This window comes from Megascapheus bottae, chromosome 28 (genome assembly GCF_031878675.1).
Source record: "Megascapheus bottae isolate mThoBot1 chromosome 28, mThoBot2.hap1, whole genome shotgun sequence".
In the NCBI taxonomy this organism is placed as follows: domain Eukaryota; kingdom Metazoa; phylum Chordata; class Mammalia; order Rodentia; family Geomyidae; genus Megascapheus; species Megascapheus bottae.
The window spans coordinates 6,376,731-6,396,310 of NC_143536.1; positions in this window are offsets into that span (position 1 = coordinate 6,376,731).

Below are 19,580 nucleotides of genomic sequence, written 5' to 3' on the forward strand. Positions count from 1 at the left end.
CCTGTTTCTAGACCCCAGCTGGGCACCAGCCTCTGTCACCTTCCCACACACACCAATTTCCTTCCTGCAGCAATGGCTGATGGGATGTCATTCCTGTCCCAGGCACTGTGCTAGGAGCTGTAGAGGGCAGGGGGAGGTTGGGCCTCAGGCCAGGTGTGGCTTTGAATGGGCTCAACTGTCAGCCTTCATGCGCCTGGGTGTGAGACCTACTCATTTCTCACAGGAGTCAGCCGATAGGCCTGCTAGAGGTATCGGAGTTGGGAACAAAATCTGGTGTGTTCTTCAAAGACCGTATTCTGTATGAGTCTGCACACGTGTGTGTGTGCATGCACTCATGTACCAGTCCTGGGGCTTGAACTCAGGGTCTGGGTGTAATCCCTTAGCTTTTGTGCTCAAAGCTAGAACTCAACCACTCGAGCTGCAGCTCCACTTCCAGCTTTTTTGGTGCATAATTGGAAACAAGAATCTTACACACTTTTCTGCCTGAGCTGGCTTTGGACTGTAATCCTCAAATCTCAGCCTCCTGAGTAGCTAGGATTATTGGCATGAGCCACCGGCACCCGGAATAGCCATTACTTTTATTTTATTTTTTTAAAAAGCAGGTCATGGGTCTTGAACTCCGCTGTCCCAGGGCTCTTTAGCTCAAGGCTACCACCCTACCCTTGAGCCAAGCCCCACTTTCTAGAGGTCAACTGGAGATAAGAGTCTTAGGTCTTTTTGTGCCCGGGCTGGCTTTGACCCTTGATCCTCAGATCTCAGCCTCCAGAGTAGCTAGGGTTACAGGCGTGAGCCACCTCGCCCAGCTTATCTTTTAATTTTCGAGATGAACTTTTGCTATGCAACCCAGACTTAGGACTTCTGATTTCCGGGTCTCAGCCTCCTGAGTATTGAGATTATAGGCGTGTCCCACCATGCCCAGCTCGTCTGGTAAATTTCTATTGGAAACACCTGATCTAATAAGAGGCGTGGTGTAGCACACCACGATCCCAGCACTTTAGCGGCTCTGGAGGCCACAAGATCAAGACTGAGACCAACACAGTGAGATCTTGTCCAAAAAACAAACCAACAAAACCAGATAAAGCCAACACTAGTGGCTCATGCCTATAATTCTAGCTACTCAGGAAGCTGAAATCTGGAGGATCCTGATTCAAAGCCAGCCTGGGCAGAAAAGTCCACAAGACTCCATCTCTGATTTATCAGCAAAATGCCAGTCTGGAGACGTGGCTCAAGTGGTAGAGTGCTAGCTAAACAAGCCAAGTGGGAGCAGGAATCTCTGAGTTGCAGTGAACGAACAAGCAAGCAAGGAAGCAAACTCTTCCTCAAGGTCAGGGCACTGTTTTCACCTCCTGGGCTGGCTTCTCCAGGCCCTGTAGGCCTCTGTGAAACATCACCTTTAGGGGAGAGGTTCCTGCCCCTGCCCCCAGGCTGGCCACAGCCACTGGTATAATTCTCGTAATTCTCGCTTACGGAGCTGTTTCCTGCGTCACAAGTGGCAATCACTTATTAACTTTTTGTTTGCTTCCTTCATCTAGACAAGAGTTCTGCTTTGCCAAGGAGTTGACATTTAAGTGGAGAAGAAAGCCACTGACGCCAGAAGCAACTAGTTTCCTAGAGGGTGACAAGTGTGGAGAAGAAAACAAAGCAAAGTAACAGGATAGAAATGGACAGGCAAAGAGGTGGGCTCACTCCTGTAATCCCAGCTACTTCGAAAGCTGAGATCTGAGGATTACAAATCAAAATCAAAGCCAGCCTGGGCAGGAAAGTCCAGGACCAGGAGATTCTTATCTCCAATTAAGCAGTTTAAAAAAAAAGGGGGGGAGGGGAGATCAAACCACAACCCAGAGGAGGACTGGCTACTTGCTTGCAAAGGCCCTGGGGTCTGCAGAGCACAGAAGGCTCTAACGTGTGGTGAAGTCACAGTGGGGTTTCAAGCTGACATAGCCCCTTGCGGCCTGAGTCCCTGGATGGCAGCAGTTGGGCTTCCCACCCAGCATCTGAGAAACAACCCCTTTGCCAGGCTGTGCCAGGTGAGCTGGTAGTTCATTAGCTTTGCTACAATAGGTCTATGCCCTGTGTGGGACTCAGTGGCCCCAGTACCTTTGTCTACCTAATCTCCTCCTGCTTGTGCCATTTGGCAGAGGTTGGGGTTCCATGGGAGACAGGGATCTGTCACCCCCCCCCCCCGACACACACACTCCACTGTAGCTCCATTGCAGAGTTTTTAACCTACCAAGAGACAATTGCCAGTCCCCCTGCCTTTCTCTGGGGAGTGAAAATGGGTTTATGAAGCGAGCCAGAAGAAAGGGAGGGAAATGGGGTCACCTCGCTAGGGCAGCTTGTCCATTAAAGGGGAGTCGGAGAGCAGAAGCTAATGGTGGCTCCCAGGCCTGCAGGTTAATTGGGCTCTGAGTTCTCAGATCTGTTCCCCAGCTCTTGGCTTGTGCTCAGCTCTCAAACACAGCCATAGCTCCACCTGACTTACTCCCAGATGCCAGCCTGGAAAGCCACCTGCCTAGTACACAACACAGAGACACAGGGGGTGAAAGGGAATTAAAGGGGAACTCCAAAGAGCTCAGCTGGCAAGGTAACATGTATAATGCCATTTGCGTTTGTTTCTTCTTCTGAGGTGCTAGCCTTGCTCACAATACACAAATGTTCTTCTCCCCCACTGCATTCCCTGCCCTTAAGGCAATGTTGAAAGAATTAAGACTGGTGCTAATGGCTCCTGTTTGTAATCCTCCTGATTTAGGAGGCTGCAATCTGAGGACTGCAGATTGAGGCCAGCAGAAAAGTATGTGAGATGTTTATCTCTAGTTAACCAACCAAAAAGCCAGAAGGGCAGATATGGCTCAAGTGGTAGAGCACTAGCTCTACCAAGTGAGAGTGAGAAGTCCTGTACTGACACAGGAAAGGAAGGAAGGGAGGGAGGGAGGGAGGGAGGGAGGAAGAGAAAATTCATGATGAGCAAAATTACGTTTGTTTGTTTGCCAGTGCTGGGGCTTGAACTCAGGTCCTGGGCATTGTCCCTGAGCATCTTTTATTCTAGGCTAGCCCTCTACCACTTGACTCACAGTGCCACTTAGAATTTTTTCTGCTTATGTGGTACTGAGGAATTGAACCCAGGGCTTCATGCATCCTAGGCAAGCACTCTACCACTAAGCTACATTCCCAGCCTCACATGTTTTTGTTTTTGTTTTTGCCAGTCCTGGGACTTGAACTCAGGGCTTGAGCACTGTCCTTGAGCTTTCTCAAGGCTAGAGCTCCACCACTTGAGCCACTGCATCATTTCCTGCTTTTTCTATGTATGTGGTACTGAGGAATCAAACCTGGGTCTTTGTGCATGCTGGGCAAGCACTCTAGCACTAAGCCACTTTCCCTACATTTTTTTTTTAAGACAGTGTCTTTGTCTGCTGATTAGAATAGAAACCCCACCCTGAGCACACAGGCCGCCACTCCAGTCTACATCCTTCAGCCTTCATAAGCCACTAAGCAGGTGCTACCAGCTCCATCTTATACATGGTGACAAGAGGCTAGGCCCTGTGCTCACCCGCCTGTGTTAGAGTCCTGGGGCAGTCAGTTGAACCCAGATCTGATTCTGAAATCCGCCCAAAGTATGATCCTCTAAGGAGTGATCAGTGTTTCTCAGTATCCAGTTATAAAGGTGCTCAGGGCTTAGTCCTGCAAGGCCCATAAAGCCTAAGCAAGCAACCAGAGGGAGGCTCCAGTATCTTGGGCTCACAGAGTAGCCTGTGGAGATGGGAGAGGCCCACATGACATGCTCAAGAGAGCAAGGTGATTCACGCCTGCAGTCCCAGCCCTTGTGAGGTTGAAGCAGGAGGATCGTTAGTTGGAGGCCAGCTTGGGCTTCACAGGTTGTTCAAGGAAAGAGTTAGTGTCACTTGAGCTGTCCCCCCACCCCCCACCCTGACAGCAGGACACAATGGAGCTGGTTGGCTGATGTTTGCTCTGAGCTTCTGGGGTCTTGAAAAGAACAAAGAAGAAAAGGAAAGATCAAGAAGTTTTCCTGTGGCCCAAAGCCAGGCAGAGTTGCAGCTTCTGTGTCCCTCTGCTGGCTTCTCTATGAGGCAGGCCTGACCTGACTCAGAGGGGTGGGGGTGGGGCAGACGAGGGGCCAGGCAGTCCTGTTCCATGTGTGCCAATCTGCGATTTTGAACAACACAGGCAAAGATTTCCCCCCCAGCCCCCCAAAGCAAGAAAAAGTGACTGAGTTTGCGATTTACAGCCGGTGCTCCTGGCCGCCAACATTGGCTCAGAGAGGAAGTTCTATAGGCCTTCAGAAAGGAGCCTGGGACAAGCCCAAGGGGCCCAGGCAGCTGCCTCAGGGGGCAGCCAGCGTGTGGATCACCAGAGATGCCAGCTGTGGGTCCACACAGTCCCCACACAACACCAGGCCCACGGCTGACAATGTACCATGTCCCATCCTGGATGCTCTTCTCTTTGCCAAGATGGGTGACGGGAAGATGCCAAGCTGGCAAGGTCCTTGACTCACAGTGCTGAGGAAGTTACTGAACCTCTCGGATTCTCTGTGTCCCTGCTAGTGGAATGAGCTGTTCCCCCCTCCCACATTGAAAGGATCACAGTGTTGTGATGTAATGGATTTGAAACACTCAAAATATGGGCACTCTATGCCAGGAACCTGTCACTTAGCTACACAGGAGACTGAGATCTAAGGATCAAGGTTCAAAGCTAGCCCAGCAGCAAAGTCTTTGAGACTCGTATCTCCAATTAAGTATTAAAAAAAAAAACAAACAACCCAACGAAACAGGATTGGAATTGTGGCTCGTGGTAGAGTACAAACTCTCAGAACAGAGTTCAATCCCAACTCTTGGAAGCAGAAGTATCAAGAGTTCAAGACCAACCTGGGCTACATAGAGAGACCCCATCAAACAAACAAACAAACAAACAAACAAACAAACAAACAAGGGAAGTTTTTTGTGGCTATATGCATGTAGAAGAGAAAGAAACCAGTGCTGTTCACTGAGTATGTGCCACTGAGGGGTGTGTGCCCAGGCTCATATGCATGTGCGTGTGTGTGCCCGTGTGTAGGAGTGAAAATGTGTGCATGCATGAATCACAGGTCAAGGGGAATCCCCTCCCCATTCCACATGGGGAACCCAGAAGGGCAAATTCTGCACTGTTCACGTTTGAAAGCTACACAGTAGGCAAGGCTGAGCCCTTAAGAAACCCAGCTAAGGTCTGTGTGCAAAATGTGACTGTAAGTAATCACAATAATTAGAGGGGGAGGGCGGGAGTGGAAGGGATGGGGGATCAACCATGACCCACGCCCCCCAACTGGGAGGTCACAGTTCTGGGTAACCCTAAAGTTCTGTTTATTTATCTCTCAGGGAGCTCTTAACACATCCAAAAGGTATTTAACACACACACTACCACCACCACCACCACCACCCCACACAAAATTAGCTTTAGGAAAGAAGAGTAACCCTGGATACAGGGTTAATCAGCATCAGGTTTCCGCTGAGAGCCTGTTACTCAAAAAAACAAAAACAAACAAAAAACCCAGACCCTCAGACCCACTAGAAAATCAACCCAGAAGCAATCCACATCTCTTTTTGCATGCTACAGGAATATTCCAGTATGCTCAGGCTTTGAACTCAAGACCCTCTAGCTCTTAAGATTGGCACTCTACCACTTGAGATATGCCTCCCTTTCTGGCTCTTTGGTGGCTCCTTGGAGATAAGAGTCTCGGAGCTGTGAACATGGGCTGGCCTCGAACCTTGATTGGCAAAGCTCAGCTTCCTGAGTAGCTGGGATTACAATACAGGAGCTACTGGTTCACGAAATTCTACCATTTCCGTGGCTTCCTCTGGTCCTGTGATTTCAAGTGTGAGTATCTGCGCATGTCTGGTTGTGAGTACACTGCTTGGCGTATTGACAAAGTCCTAGTTTGCCAACCTCAGGGCAGAATGCAGGAGCTATTTTTCACCCGGATCAGCTGAATGGCATGTTTTATTATACTATTTCAGCTGTTTCCATTGCTCTCCAGGCATCCTGTTTTACATATTTTAACTAAAGCTTTCATTTCAGGACGTAGGACCCAAAGGTGCCTTACAAATCTTACTCTGGAAAAACAAAAGCAGAGAGTTCAGAGAGAAGGCCAGAGGGGCCACTGCGAGTGCCTGTGCTTATAACTCCAGCATGGAGAGTGACTCTGACTTTGCCCAGGCTTTTCACCCATGTTTACCTCTGAATGTCTTCCTCAGCCCCCAAAGTCAAGTGTTAATAGTATTCTGGAGACAGACCTTTGGAAGAGACTCAGGGTTTCGATGGGGTCTCAAGGACAGGCCTCTGGGAGGGCATTCGGGGGTTTACAAGACCAAGAAGGGAAGCCAGATACCGTAAGGCATGTCTGTCATCCCAGCACGTAGGAGACTGAGAAGGGAGGTTCATGAGTTCAAGGCCAGCCTGAGCTACACATCAAGACTATGTCTTGAAAAAATAAAACCCTAGGGCGGCAGGGAGGGTGAGGGAGAGGGGGTGAGGAGGGAAGGATGGAGGGAGGGAGGGAGGGAGGGAAAGAGAGAGGAGAGAGCAGAGATAGTACACTTACTCTAATAGGCTTCTATTATTCCTTCCCATTTTCCCAGCAGACCCTCTGTAGCCCAGATCAACCCAGACACATAATCCTCGGGTCTTAGCCTTCAGAGTGCTGGGATTACAGGTGTGTGCATTATACCTGGCGAAGCCTCCTCTGTTCTTTATACATCACCAAATCTGTGGTTTCTGCACCACAGTCTGAGGGGTCACACTGAGGTTTCAAGTCCCAGCTCAGCCAATACTGTGTGAGTCCTTTGAAGCTGAGAAGTTAGTGAAACTTTCTCGGGGTCTCAGTTTCCTCCCCTGGTACATGGGGTTCACAAAGGTGTCCTTGAGGAGGTAGAGTAGTTGGTGTTCAACTGCCTAGGGGTGGCAGAGAGAATGGCGAGGCGGTCACCGGGCGGCTGTTTTGGTAGTACTGGGGTTTGAATACTTTTTAGGCTGCTGCTCTACCCCTTGAGCCACCTCTCCACTGTGGCTTTGTGCTGGTTGTTTGGGAGCTGGAATCTAACATTCCTGGTCTCAGAAATGTGATCCTCCCGATCTCAGCCTCCTGAGGAGGGGCTAGGGTGGCAGGGGTGAGGCCTGGAGCCCAGCTTCGCTTTGGTTTTTGTTTTGAAGAACAGAAGTGCCTGTTCCATTTTTCAAACTCGTGGTAGGAAGCCAGTGGGCACAGCTTGCGCAGGCAGCCTGGGTCTGGGTCCCGGACCTAGCCCTGGATTCAGCAGACAGGACCCCATGCACAGCCACCCTCTCCAGGATATCGGGGGCTGTGGAGGCTCCTCGCAGCTCGGGTTCCTTTCCTCTTCCTTCTTAATAGAGCTGTTTCTAGTCTCCCCGCCCCCCACCCCTGCATTCTTCTGCTCTTAGTCTTCCCCTTTCTCCTCCTGTAGGAAATGGCTTGGATGCTCTCACTGGGGTGTAATGGTTAAATTGCTACCAGCTGACCAAACAGCCAGCCACCAGGAACCCGGGAAGGCTGGCCGCAGGCCTGACCGCCTCCTGCTGCCCCAGACCAGCGCCGCCCAGCTCCCTGCATCCTGGCTGTGGGCTACAATCCCCCAGGGAGGGGTGGAAAAGAGAGGGAAGAGAGAGAGGAGGGAGGAAGGGGAAGAAGGGGAGGAAGGGGGAGGGTCGGAGGAAGGAGGGCCCCAAAGGCCTTCACCCTCCCTCCTCCTGCCCCCTGCCCATCCAAGCCCAAAGCTCCCATGCTTGCTCACGCATGGACAGCCTCATGCGCCTGCACACAGTCCCCTCCCTCACACTATGCATGGCCACACACCCCGCCTCGGGCACACGCGTGTGCAGGCTGCAGTCCTGCCTAACACAGGACCTGGGGCTCACACGCAGATACGCAGCCATGAAGGTGCTGGGACTCTCTCTGCACACCCGGACTTTGTCCTGCAGAAGAAGACTGGCTTGGGGCCCTGCCTGGCCCCTTCTCAGGGAAGTCTCTCCCCCATCTGCCCCTCACCTGGGAAAGGGCCAGGGGAGGAAGTGAGGGAGATGATAGGGGTGGTCCTGAGTTTGACCCCAATCTCTGACTCATGAACTCCCCCCCTCTTTTTTGTGACCATAGTGGGGTTTGAACTCAGGACTGGAGCTGTTCCTTAGCTTTTCACTCAAAGCAGGTCCTCTACCACTGCGAGCCACACTTCCTCCATTTCCAGCTTTTTGATGGTTCCTTGGAGATAAGACTTTCCTGTGGGGTGGACTTTTTTTTTTTTTTTTTTTTTTGCCAGTCCTGGGCTTGAGCTCAGGGCCTGAGCACTGTCCTTGGGTTTTCTCAAGGCTAGAGCTCTACCACTTGAGCCAGCCATCACTTCCAGCTTTTTCTATGTATGTGGTACCAAGGAATAGAACCCAGTCTTCATGCATGCTAGGCAAGCACTCTACTACTGGGCCAAACTCCCAGCCCCATTTTTAGTAGTTTATTGATGGGCTTTGAACTGCGATCCTCAGATCTCAGCGTCCTCAGTTTCCAGAATGACAAGCATGAGCCACCGCACCCAGCTCCGAGTTGTTTGTTCTCTTGCCTATAAACCAGGAATTACAGAATAAAAACCACCTCACCGGTTGACATGAGGATTTGCAAAACGTTCTGGGGCTCAGTCATTTGCTGATGTTTGCTATTATCTTCTCTCTCTCTCTCTCTCTGTGTTTTTCTTCTGAAGCTGAGAAAGAGGAAGTCAGGAGCTGGCAAAGTGAATAATCGCTGTGGCTGGGAGCAGATCAAAGCGGCAGACAAGTGGACTGGCCAGTCAGGCATAGCTTCATTTCTCATTGAAGGGAGACAGGGATCTGGCCAGGACTGGACTGGAAGCACCAGGCAGGGACGCCAGAGCCACAGGCTAACACAGGGCCCGCCTCCTCCTCCAGGCTGCTCCGTTTCCTGTCCACAGGTCTTCAGGGTCACATAAGAAAACCCCAACCACCATGGGCTAGGGGCATGGCTTGAGTAGTAGAGAGCTTGAGGGGGTGGACAGACAGACAGACAGACAGACAGACAGGACCCTGCCTCTCCCAGTATCCTCATTGTCTCCATTCAAGGCAGAGAAGATACATGATCAGGTGTGGCTGGGTGCTGGATGGCTCACACCTGTCATGCTAATGTCTCAGGAGGCTGAGACATAAGGATCAAAACGGGAACCCAGCCCGGGCTACAAAGTCCACGAGACTGCGATGAACAATCAAGAAAAGCCAGAGGTAGAGCCGTGGTTCAAGTGGTAAGGCGCTAGTCTACCACTTGAGTGGGGGGAAAAACAATAAGCTCAGGAATAGCACCCAGGTCCTGAATTCAAGCCCCAGGACTGGCACAAAAAGAAAGAAGAAAAGGCACGAGATACGCCCCACACCAGTTACCTGCTTCAGTCTCAGAGTCCTCGAATGTGCCCTCTTGAGCCTCGTTCCCACCTCAGAGAGAACTGACCTATAATGTCCTTATTTCTGGTTTTGTTTTATAGAGGGCTGGGCTCTGTCCTCAAGTCACTCCCCGCCCCCCTCCAATTCTCCAGCTCCAACTGCAGCTTGGCTTGAACCCAGCACCTTGAGTTGAGCCTATGCCAGGCTCTCATGCATTCTTCACACTTTTCCATGAGGGCAATTAGCACCTTGCTAATGAGTGTCACTCTGGTTTATTGAGCTGTTACTATGTGCTAGGCACCGTGCTAAAAGCTTTCCCTGTCATCTTACTTTGACCTGGCAGGAAACTGATATGTGTCCTTGGGGATTCAGCAAGGGCCTGCATGGCCAAGACTACCCCCTTGTTGCAGCAGGTATTGAACAGAAGTCTGTTCCACTTCACATTGTAAGCCTGTAACACTCCCAAATGTTGTCATGTGGTAACACAATAGATTACAACTGTAATCCCTGCACTCAGGAGGTTGAAGCAGGAGGATCTGGAGTTGGAAAAGAACCTGACTATCCATGAGACTTTGCCTCAAAACAAAACAGAAAACCTAAATAGACCGTACTGTAGTTTAGGAGACAATTGTCCCCTCCACTTTCCAATTGTAAGTCCCCGTGTCCCCGGAATTACTACTTTAAGATGACAAAGAGGCCCAGCTACTTTTAAAACTATATTAGGGCTGGGAGTGTGGCCTGGTGGTAGAGTGCCTGCCTAGCATGCACAAAGACCCAGGTTCGATTCCTCGGTACCACATACATAGAAGTGGAGCTGTGGCTCAAGTGGTAGAGCACCAGCCTTGAGTGAAAAAAGCTGCACAGCACCCAGGCCGTGAGTTCAAAGCCCAGTACCAACATGTACGGAGGGGAGTCAGAGTCGGAACTCAGTTCACACCATTTCTATTGCATGGATGGCTCTGCCTTCTCATCCACTGAAGAAAAAAATTTAAACAACAAAACAAAGTCGAATCTGCTGCCCACACCCCCAGAGGTTGGGTAATAGAAGTAGAAAGGGAAGGATCTCCAGCCATGCAGAAGGCCTCAGACTTAGAAAACACTGCTCAATGTACAGCCAGGCCAGCCCAGACAATAGATGACAAGCTCAGGTTGAAAACATACTGAGACTTCATTCCGCTCACTTGAGCATTCAACAGCTAGTGCTAAGTTGGCCCATTAAAAGCAATTTCATCTGGAGTGTCTCTTGGAGAGTTATTTAAATAAGACTTAAAAATTAATCTCTCATTTATCCTAGAATAAAACATGCCTTCCACCCCACCCACTCCCCTCCTCCAATCGAGGCCCTTGATTGGAAATGATGAGGTGTAAAGCAAAATTAACCTTATTAATCCCAGGCCCTCAGAGCTTCCTGCTTGCTCTTGACCTAGAGCCATGGGCTGCCTTTCCATTTCACGTGTATCTGTTATGGAGATTTCCAGTCCCTCTTGCAAAAGAACCATGAGCTCAGCAAATATCAGAAGAGGCTAAAACCCGTAGCTTGGTAAATATCATCGGTACCCTGTTTGGGAGGGCAGAGGGCCCACCCCACATAGCCATGTCCCTTGTTCCTGAGAAGTTTTCATCCTGGAGAGAATTCAAAGGCAAGCACACGCTAAGTGGCTGGAGAATATTAAGATAGAAAAGGTAGCCAGGCACGGGGCTGGCCTGGAGGGGGGGGGGGCTTACATCTGCAATCCCAGTTATTCAGGAGTCTGAGATCTGACTCTGATCTCCAGTGAGCCACCCGGAAATGGAAAGTAGTGCTGTGGCTCATGTGGTAGAGAGATAGCCTTGAGCAAAAGAGTTCAGGGACAATGCCCAGGTCCCAAGTTCAAGCCCCACAATGAACAAAAAATAAAAAAAAGAGTTTGGCTTAATGGTAGAGTGCTTTCCTAGCATGCACAAAGACCTGGGTTCAATTTCTCAGTACCACATACATAGAAAAAAACCACAAGTGGTGTGGTGGCTCAAGTGGTAGAGCTCTAGCCTGGAGAAAACCCAAGGACAGTGCCCAGGCCCTGAGTTCAAGCCCAGGACTGGCAAAAAAAAAAAAAAAAAGTGCGGTTACAGGATGTTGCAGCGGGCAAGGAAGCTTCCATTTCAGCTAGCAGATGATCTTTTCAGAAGTCACCAGGTTTCTTTTCCTGTGTGACATCAACCTCTTGTCTCTGCTCACTGGGGACTCTGCTCTGGTCTCTAGGAGACAGGCAAAAACCATCCCACAGACAGCAGCCTCGGGGCGTCTCATAAACCCCCAAAGAGTGGCTAATTAAGTCCATCCCACCATCTCCCAAGCCCTTCATTCTTCCTCTCCAGGCCCTGTGGTCTCAGCCTTTGATCTTTCCTGCTGCTCTGTCTCGAAGCCTCCCCAGCCACTAAGAGTGTGGGAACAGCCACGGCTGGGAGCAGATGGGACCCAGGCTGACCCTTCTGACCTGGCCGGAAGTGAGGTGGGGTGGACGCCTGGACGTGCCTTCGAACCAAGGCCAATAAACACTTTATATGTGTCAGGGGAGAGAGGTATGCTTTTGGAGGAGAGAGAGACAGAGACAGAGACAGACAGACAGACACAGCGTGCACTAGTTGTTCTATCTTGAGTCATAGAGTTATGGCAACCCTCCCCCTCTCCCCAGCTCCATGGGACAAGGCAGTTATTTCTGCCAAATGACTCATTGATGTAGGCAAGTTAATTTATGTTGGCAGACCTTACCATTGCTCCGAGAAATGGAGACTGCAGCTCTTGCCGCCGGTAAGACACGCACGACTGAGGTGATTCATTCATTCCTTCCTCTCTGCATTCATTCATTCATTCTTACTTAGGCAATCAGCCAGTTGTCTTTAACTGGGGAGGAATTATGTTGAGAAGGCTCACACAACGATAACCACCATAGTAGCTGATCCTGGCCAGGCACTTCTCTCGGTGTCATGGTAAACTTTGCTTCCCTTTATTTATTGCCTTTCATTCCGATGCCACAGCTCAGCAGGGCAGGCTTGATGGTGTCAGAGATGCAGGGAGGTCAAAGTGACTGGGCCACTGGCTACTGTCACTACACAGCTCCTTTGTGGTAGCAGGAAGTCAAGCCTGGGCTTAAGAAGCCCTAGACAGCCTCCTTGAGTCATGAGTCACATTTCATTAATGAATCAGCTTCTTCATTCATTCATTTCTTGGTGTCATGAGTCAAGGGTCTCCCTGGGTTGTCTAGGCTACCCTTGAACTTAAGATCCTCCTGCCTCAGCATTTCTGAGGGCCGGGATTATATGTATGTGCTACCAGGCCTGGGCAATGCTTACTTGTAGCAAGTGCTAGACTTCAAACTTGTTTCTCATGCCGGGTGTGGTAGCTCACGCCTGTAATCTTAGCTATTCAGGAGGCTGAGATCTGAGGATTGCAGTTCAAAGCTAGCGCGGGCACTAAAGAACCTGAGACTCTTATCTCCAATTAACCACTAGAAAATGGGGAAGTGGGCCTGTGGCTCAGAGGTAGGGGGGGGGCCTTGAGCTGAAGAGCTGGGCTTGGAAGATGCCACGGATGGACAAAAGACATGAGTGCCTTGTTGTTCTGTTTCTGAGAAAGGATCTCACTGAGTAGTCCAGGTGAGTCTTGAACTTGCAATCCTCCTGAGACTGGAATTACAGGTGTGAGCTGCCATGCCTAGCTGAAGAATTGCCACCTGCCACCCACCATCACTACCCTGGACACTCCTTCTGGAATGCACACAGCCCCCCAATGGTGGTGTCACAGATCCCCCACCTCTTCATTCTTTGTCAGTTCTGAAAGCCTGGGTGGCACAGAGACCGGCCGGAAGGCCGATTTCTCACATTCCAGCCCTCCAGGCTCACGCATGCCGCCTTGGGAGAGGATTTGCCTCTATGAGAACATGAGAGTCACAAGGGTGGAAGCCCCCATGTGGGGCCTCAGGTCTGGCACACAGTAGGCCTGCAGTGGATGTCTCTGGGAGTTTGGGGAGGAATTTCTCATCTCTACAGCTCATGACCCACAGGGAAGATTCTGAGGGGGACCCTGGGGTCAGCCTCCTCCCTGTCTGGCCCAGTATAATGTCTGAGAGGATTCTCCCCTCCCCTTGCTTCCACCCAGGCTTACACAAATGTCACACTCACTGTCAGGTCCCGACCACCGGCCTACAACCCGGACATACTTCCAGATGTTTGAAGAAAACCAATGCACGAGGATTTGTTTGAAAGCTACATGTCTTCTTAGCCAAAGCCCCAGAAATCCTGCTTAAATCCTGGGCAAATGAGCTGGAGAAGGCCTTTCCCCCAACCTCCCCCCTAGCCATGGACCTCTGGGGGCCTTGGGGATGATGCTATTTTCCAAGGAAACCTACTGGATGCAAGCAGCGTCATGAAGAACCCTCTGCCGAGACTTCCAGACCCCCACAGACCTGCCCTTTAGTCCCAGCCCAGCTGGAGCAGCCAGCAGCCAGCCACAGGCCTGACTTCAGACTACAAAGAAAGCCTCAAGACACACAGATAGGCCCACTCAGATTCCCCAGCTCCCCATGAGACAACAAAAGCAGAGCAACTGTTTTTGTTTTTGCTTTTTCCTTACAGTTAACCAACCACACCAATTCATTCCCTTGTAGGGGGGACATTGAATGAAAGTTTGCTAGAAGCTGGGTGTGATTCTGGTTACTGAGGAGGCTGAAATCAGGAGGCTGGCACTTCAAAGCTGGCCCAGGAAAAGAGCTTTGTGAGACCCCCATCTCAACCAATAACTGGGGACATGGACACACACCTGTTGTACATTGTTTCAAATAGAATATAAAATAGACACCCATGTGCCCAAAACTCCACTTTGACAGATTTTGACATTTTTATCTGTCTCAGATGTCTTGTATAGACTTGCCAATTTTAAATACTTTGTGTCAGTGAAATCACTTAGTCTGTTGTGGCTGGTGTTATTTGTGTGTGTGTGTGTGTGTGTGTGTGTGTGTGTGTGTGTGTGTGTGTATCCATGTGCACTGACCCTGGGGCTTTAAGTGCCTGAACACTGTTCTTGAGCTTTTTTGTTTTTGTTTTTGTTTTTGCTCAAGGCTTACCACTTAAGGTTTTGGAGTCATTTTTAGAGTCATTTTTAAGAAATGCATTGCCTAATGAAAATCTGGAAAGATTTGTGCTGGTGCTGTTTTTCTTTTCTATTTATTTATTTTTGCCAGTCTTGGGCTTGACTTTGGGACCTGAGCACTGTCCTTGGACTTTCTCAAGGCTAGAGCTCTACCACTTGAGCCACAGCACCACTTCTGGCTTCTTTCTATGTATGTGGTACCGAGGAATCCAACCCGGGTCTTCGTGCATGCTAGGCAAGCACTCTACCACTAGGCCAAAACTTCCAGCTGATGCTGTTTTTCTACAAGAGTTCTAGTTTTAGTTCCTGGTCTTTGACCCTGGAGTTCATTTCTATAGATCCTATGAAGTAGAGTTCTAACTTCAATTTTTTTTCTTTCATCACAGGGCTTGAGCTCAGGGCCTGGGCGCTGTCGCTGAGCTAGTTTTTCTCAAGGCTAATGCTCTACACCATGAGCTACTGTGCCACTTCTGGTTTTTTGGGGGTTCATCAGAGATAAGAGTCCCATAGACTTTTCTGCCCGGGCTGGCTTTGAACCATGGTCCTCAGATCTCAGCCTCCTGAGTAGCTGGGATTATAAGTGTGAGCCACCAGCACCTGGCTCATTTTTTTTTTTTTTGGCCAGTCCTGGGACTTGAACTCAGAGCCCTGAGAAAACCTAAGGATAGAGCTCTACCCCTTGAGCCACAGCACCCCTTCCAGCTTTTCATATGTAGTATTGAGGAATTGAACCCAGGTCTTTGTGTATGCTAGGCAAACCCTCTACCACTAGGTCAAACTCCTGGCCCCATCTGTCTTATGTTATTGCAGTTCAGGGTTCTGAGATGTAGAATCCAGAGCTTATTTCTGCTGGGCAAGAGCTCTACCTCTGAGCTCTGCCCCCAGTTCCAACTTCCTCACTTCTTGTGCCAGCATAGTTCCTGGAAGACCCTGTCTTTCTTCCCCCAAAGGCCTCAGTCTCTTGCTGAAAATCAACTAGCCACAGCCTGTGACTTTCCTAATTCAATTCCATGCCACTGGCTACACCTACATGGAGACCATTCCTGTGACTTGGTAGTTAAGTTTTACAATAAGGAAATGGCTTTCTTCCAACTTTGTTCTTGGTTTTTAGGATAATTTGACTGATTCAGTCCCCCTTGCTCTACCACATGAATTGCAGGATCATGTTTAAAAATTTTCCACAAATGGAAGCTGGGACCCCGTGGCTCATCCTAGCTCCTCAGGAGGCTGAGAACCAAGGATGACTATCTGAAGCCAGCCTGGGCAGGAAAGTGCATGAGACTTTAAATCACAGGAAAATCCAGAAGTAGTTCTGTGGCTCACGGTAGAGCACTAACCTTGAGTAAAAAGAGCTCAGGGACAGAGCCCAGGTCCAGAGGTCAAACCCCAGGACTGGCACACAAATTTTTTTTTCTAAGTGTTTTGTTCTGGTATAGTTTCCTTAATTTCATTTTCAGATTATTTATTGCTAGTGTAAAAAAAAAAACCCACTCTTTTTTTTTTTGTGTGTATATATATTGATCTTTTATCTTGCAATCTTGAAAGTCTCATTATTTAAGTATTCTCCTTACCACTTTACATGAATTCCTTAGGATTTTTTATGCAATTATGCTATCTGAAATTCTTCTACATCTTCCTTTTCTATCAAATTGCCTTTTATGTCTTCTTGCTCAATTATCTCTGTTAGAAGCTGAAGCAAAATGGTGGATAGCAGGGCATATACCTGTAATCTCAGCCAGGCTAGGGCAGAAAAGTCTGCAACACTAAACAGCAAAGGCTAGCATGGAGGCAAGGTACCAACACACACCCAAAGATGGTGCTTGTCTTGTGGGATGGTCGTAAGGATGAGGATGTGAAGTCTTAGCACATAGTAAATGCTCAGCTAGCTGAGTCTGGAGAGCGCCACTGAGAACCGGCTGATGAGTGTTGGACAGATAAAAACAGGCAGACCACAGGCCAGTTTTCTCTTTCTGAGACACAGGAAGCCTGATCTACCCAAGATCTACTCTGATCTACCATCAGAGTGAGGAGGAAGCTTGGGGACTTGTGTGTGTGTGTGTGTGTGTGTGTGTGTGTATGTGTGTGTGTGTGTGTGTGTAATTCTGTCTAAGAAGTTACTAGTTCCTGTTTTTCTTTCTTTCTTTTTTGGTGGGTCCTGGGGCTTGAACTTGGCCTGGGCGTTGTCCCTGAGCTCTTCCCATTTTCTAGAAGTTCATTGGAGGTAAGAGTCGGTCCTTTTGTGCCCAAGCTGACTTTCAACCTTGAGTAGCTAGGATTACAGGGGTGAGCCACCTCACTTGGCCCCGTTTCTCCTTTCTGGTGAAGAATTTAAGTGTCACTGGAGACAGCACTTGCCTGACACTTAAGAGTTTAGTGATCCCTCTGTTTCACAGGGAAGGGACCTAAGACACATGTACATGCATGTGTCCATGCTCACACACAGACCACACAAGAACTTTTTTTTGTTGTTTTTGGATCCTGGGGACTGAATTCAGGGCCTGAGTGGGGTCCCTGAGCTCTTCAGCTCAAGGCTAGCACTCTACCATTCTGGGCCACAGCACCACTTCTGATTCTCTGGTGGCTAATTGGAGAGAAGAGTCTTGCAGACTTTCATGCCTGACTGGCTATGAACCACGATGGTCACATCTGTCTCCAGAGTAGCCAGGATTACAGGTGTGAGCCATCAGCGTCTGGTGTCAAATAAGAACATCTTAAGGACCTATTGTTTGCCTGGCCTGGAACTGGGCACTGCTTCTGTCAACTCCACATGCAAATACTCAAGGAAGGATATAAAGAACAAACATACAGTCCAGTAGTGCCACACAGGTGCCATCCTGGGGCCACATCTGGTCCCCTGTTTGATTTGCTCAGCAGTGAAATCCCTGGGGAGCTCAGGGGCCAGCACAGGGCTGCTGAGCCGAGTACCCCAGTAGTATAAAGCTGGAAAATGGGGTGTCTGGTGGCTCACGTCTGTAATCCTAGCTACTCAGGAGGCTGAGATCTGAGGATCACAATTCAAAGCCAGCTCTGAAAAGAAAGACTCCTATCTCCAATTAACCATAAGAAAACCAGAAGTGGTGCTGAGACTAAAGGAGTAGAGCAATAGCCTTGATTAAGAAAAGAGCCCAGGAACAGCCCCTAGGCCCTGAGTTCAAGCCCCACAACCAACCAAAAAAGGAAAAAGAAAAAAGAAAGCAAGAGCTAGAGCCATGAAACCTGGGCCATGCATGTTTAGACAGACACACTGGGGAAAGGGCTCAGTGCGAGGTGGCAAGGATGGGGTTAGATCCATTTCCATAGCAACAACTCCAAAGTCAAGTGGACCAGTTGCTGGGAGCCACCCCTTGTGAAGGACTCAGGAACATCTATCTCCCTCCACACTCCTCGATGGTCCTGGGCAGAGGCCCTGGTCCACACAATCCAGCCAAGTGAGTGGGCAATCTAGCCCTGATGCTCTGCAACTTCAATACACCGATATTAACCAGAGCCACCTCGTGGGGCTGCCTGGATAGAGAACAAGATAGTGCAGGGAAAGGGCCTGGCACCATTAACTGCTGGCATCCGTGAGTTCTCAATAAATGTTATTGGCTATTATCTGCATCTTCACTCTACCAGGGCCAGCCAGGAGGAAAGCTCTTCTTGGCTTTTAGTCACTTGTTTAACAAGCATTTAATGAAACCTACTCTGTGCCAGGCAGTGCGCGGAGGGCCAGGCCAGAGACTGAAAACCCATTTTCCTTAAGCAGCTCCTGATCTACGGCAAAGGCAGAAGCAGGAACAATTACACTTCCAGGTGAGTGTTGGAATGTCTGCTCCCGTAATGGATTGTGTCTTGGCCCAAGGTCCTGGGGCCAACAGGTACCACAATAGTGAAGGGTGAAGCAGGGTGCTCCTGGAGGGAGAGGTAGGCCAGCAAAGGCTGGAAAGTTTGAGAAGTCAGAGAAGCTAGCATGGGTGGATCAATGGCAAATGGAACTATAATCTCCTCCCAGGGACCTGCTGCCGGGGAGCCGAGCTGTCAGATGGCAGCAAGGAGTGAGACTTGGAAGTTCTACCTCATGTCCCACTTGTTTTAAACATCTGATATTTATTCATGAACTGATCTCTGGGAGGCACTTAGATTCAGGATAAGGTTTGGTTTGGGTTTGGACTTAAGCGTTGCTTTGCCTGATTTAGATACGTGCGTGACTTTCAGTTACCATGTTTAACAAAACAAAATACTAAGCTGGGTACTGATGGCTCACCCTGTACCTATACGGGAGGCTAGGATTGGGGGAATCACAGTTCCCAGCCACCAGGAAGACAGCATCCTCATGAGGGCAGGGTGGGAAAGAGAATGTGATTGCACACACTCACCACAGCTACAGTGAGCAAAAACAAACACACAAACAAACAGAGAACTGAAGGCCAAGACACACACTCGGAGAGGAAATGAGACTAAAAATTAACCAGTGCACGGGGCCAGGAGTTTGGCCCAGTGGTGGAGTGCTTGCCTAGCACTCTAGCTGTGTTCGATTCCTTGGTAACACATACACAGAAAAAAAAAAAAAAAAAAAAAGCCAGAAGTGGTGCTGTGGCTCAAATGGTAGAGTGCTAGCTTTGAGGAAAACCCAAGGACAGGGCTCAGGCCCTGAGTTCAAGCCCCAGGACTGTCAAAACACAAAACATTAGTCCCCTGAAGCATAGCTCCAATTTCCCTCTCATTAAGTATATTATGTGCAGCTAGCTCTTTAGCCCACAAATCATGGTACAGATACCAGAGGCACATCATAGCTGGTAACCAATCACATCACTTCTTTCAAAGTCCGCTGCTGATTGGCTCAAGTGCATCCGTTATCCGTTCCCACAGACTAAGGTGTAGTACAGCCTCTCCCTTCTGCCCCCCCCCCACTGTCTCATTGATAACCTGGTGACTTTTCACACAAGCGCGTCATAAACTGGCCAGCAAAGGCAAAGTGGGATACAGGACTTGGAGGAAGGGAAGAGGGGAGAGGCAGCCCAGCACCACAAAACAACAG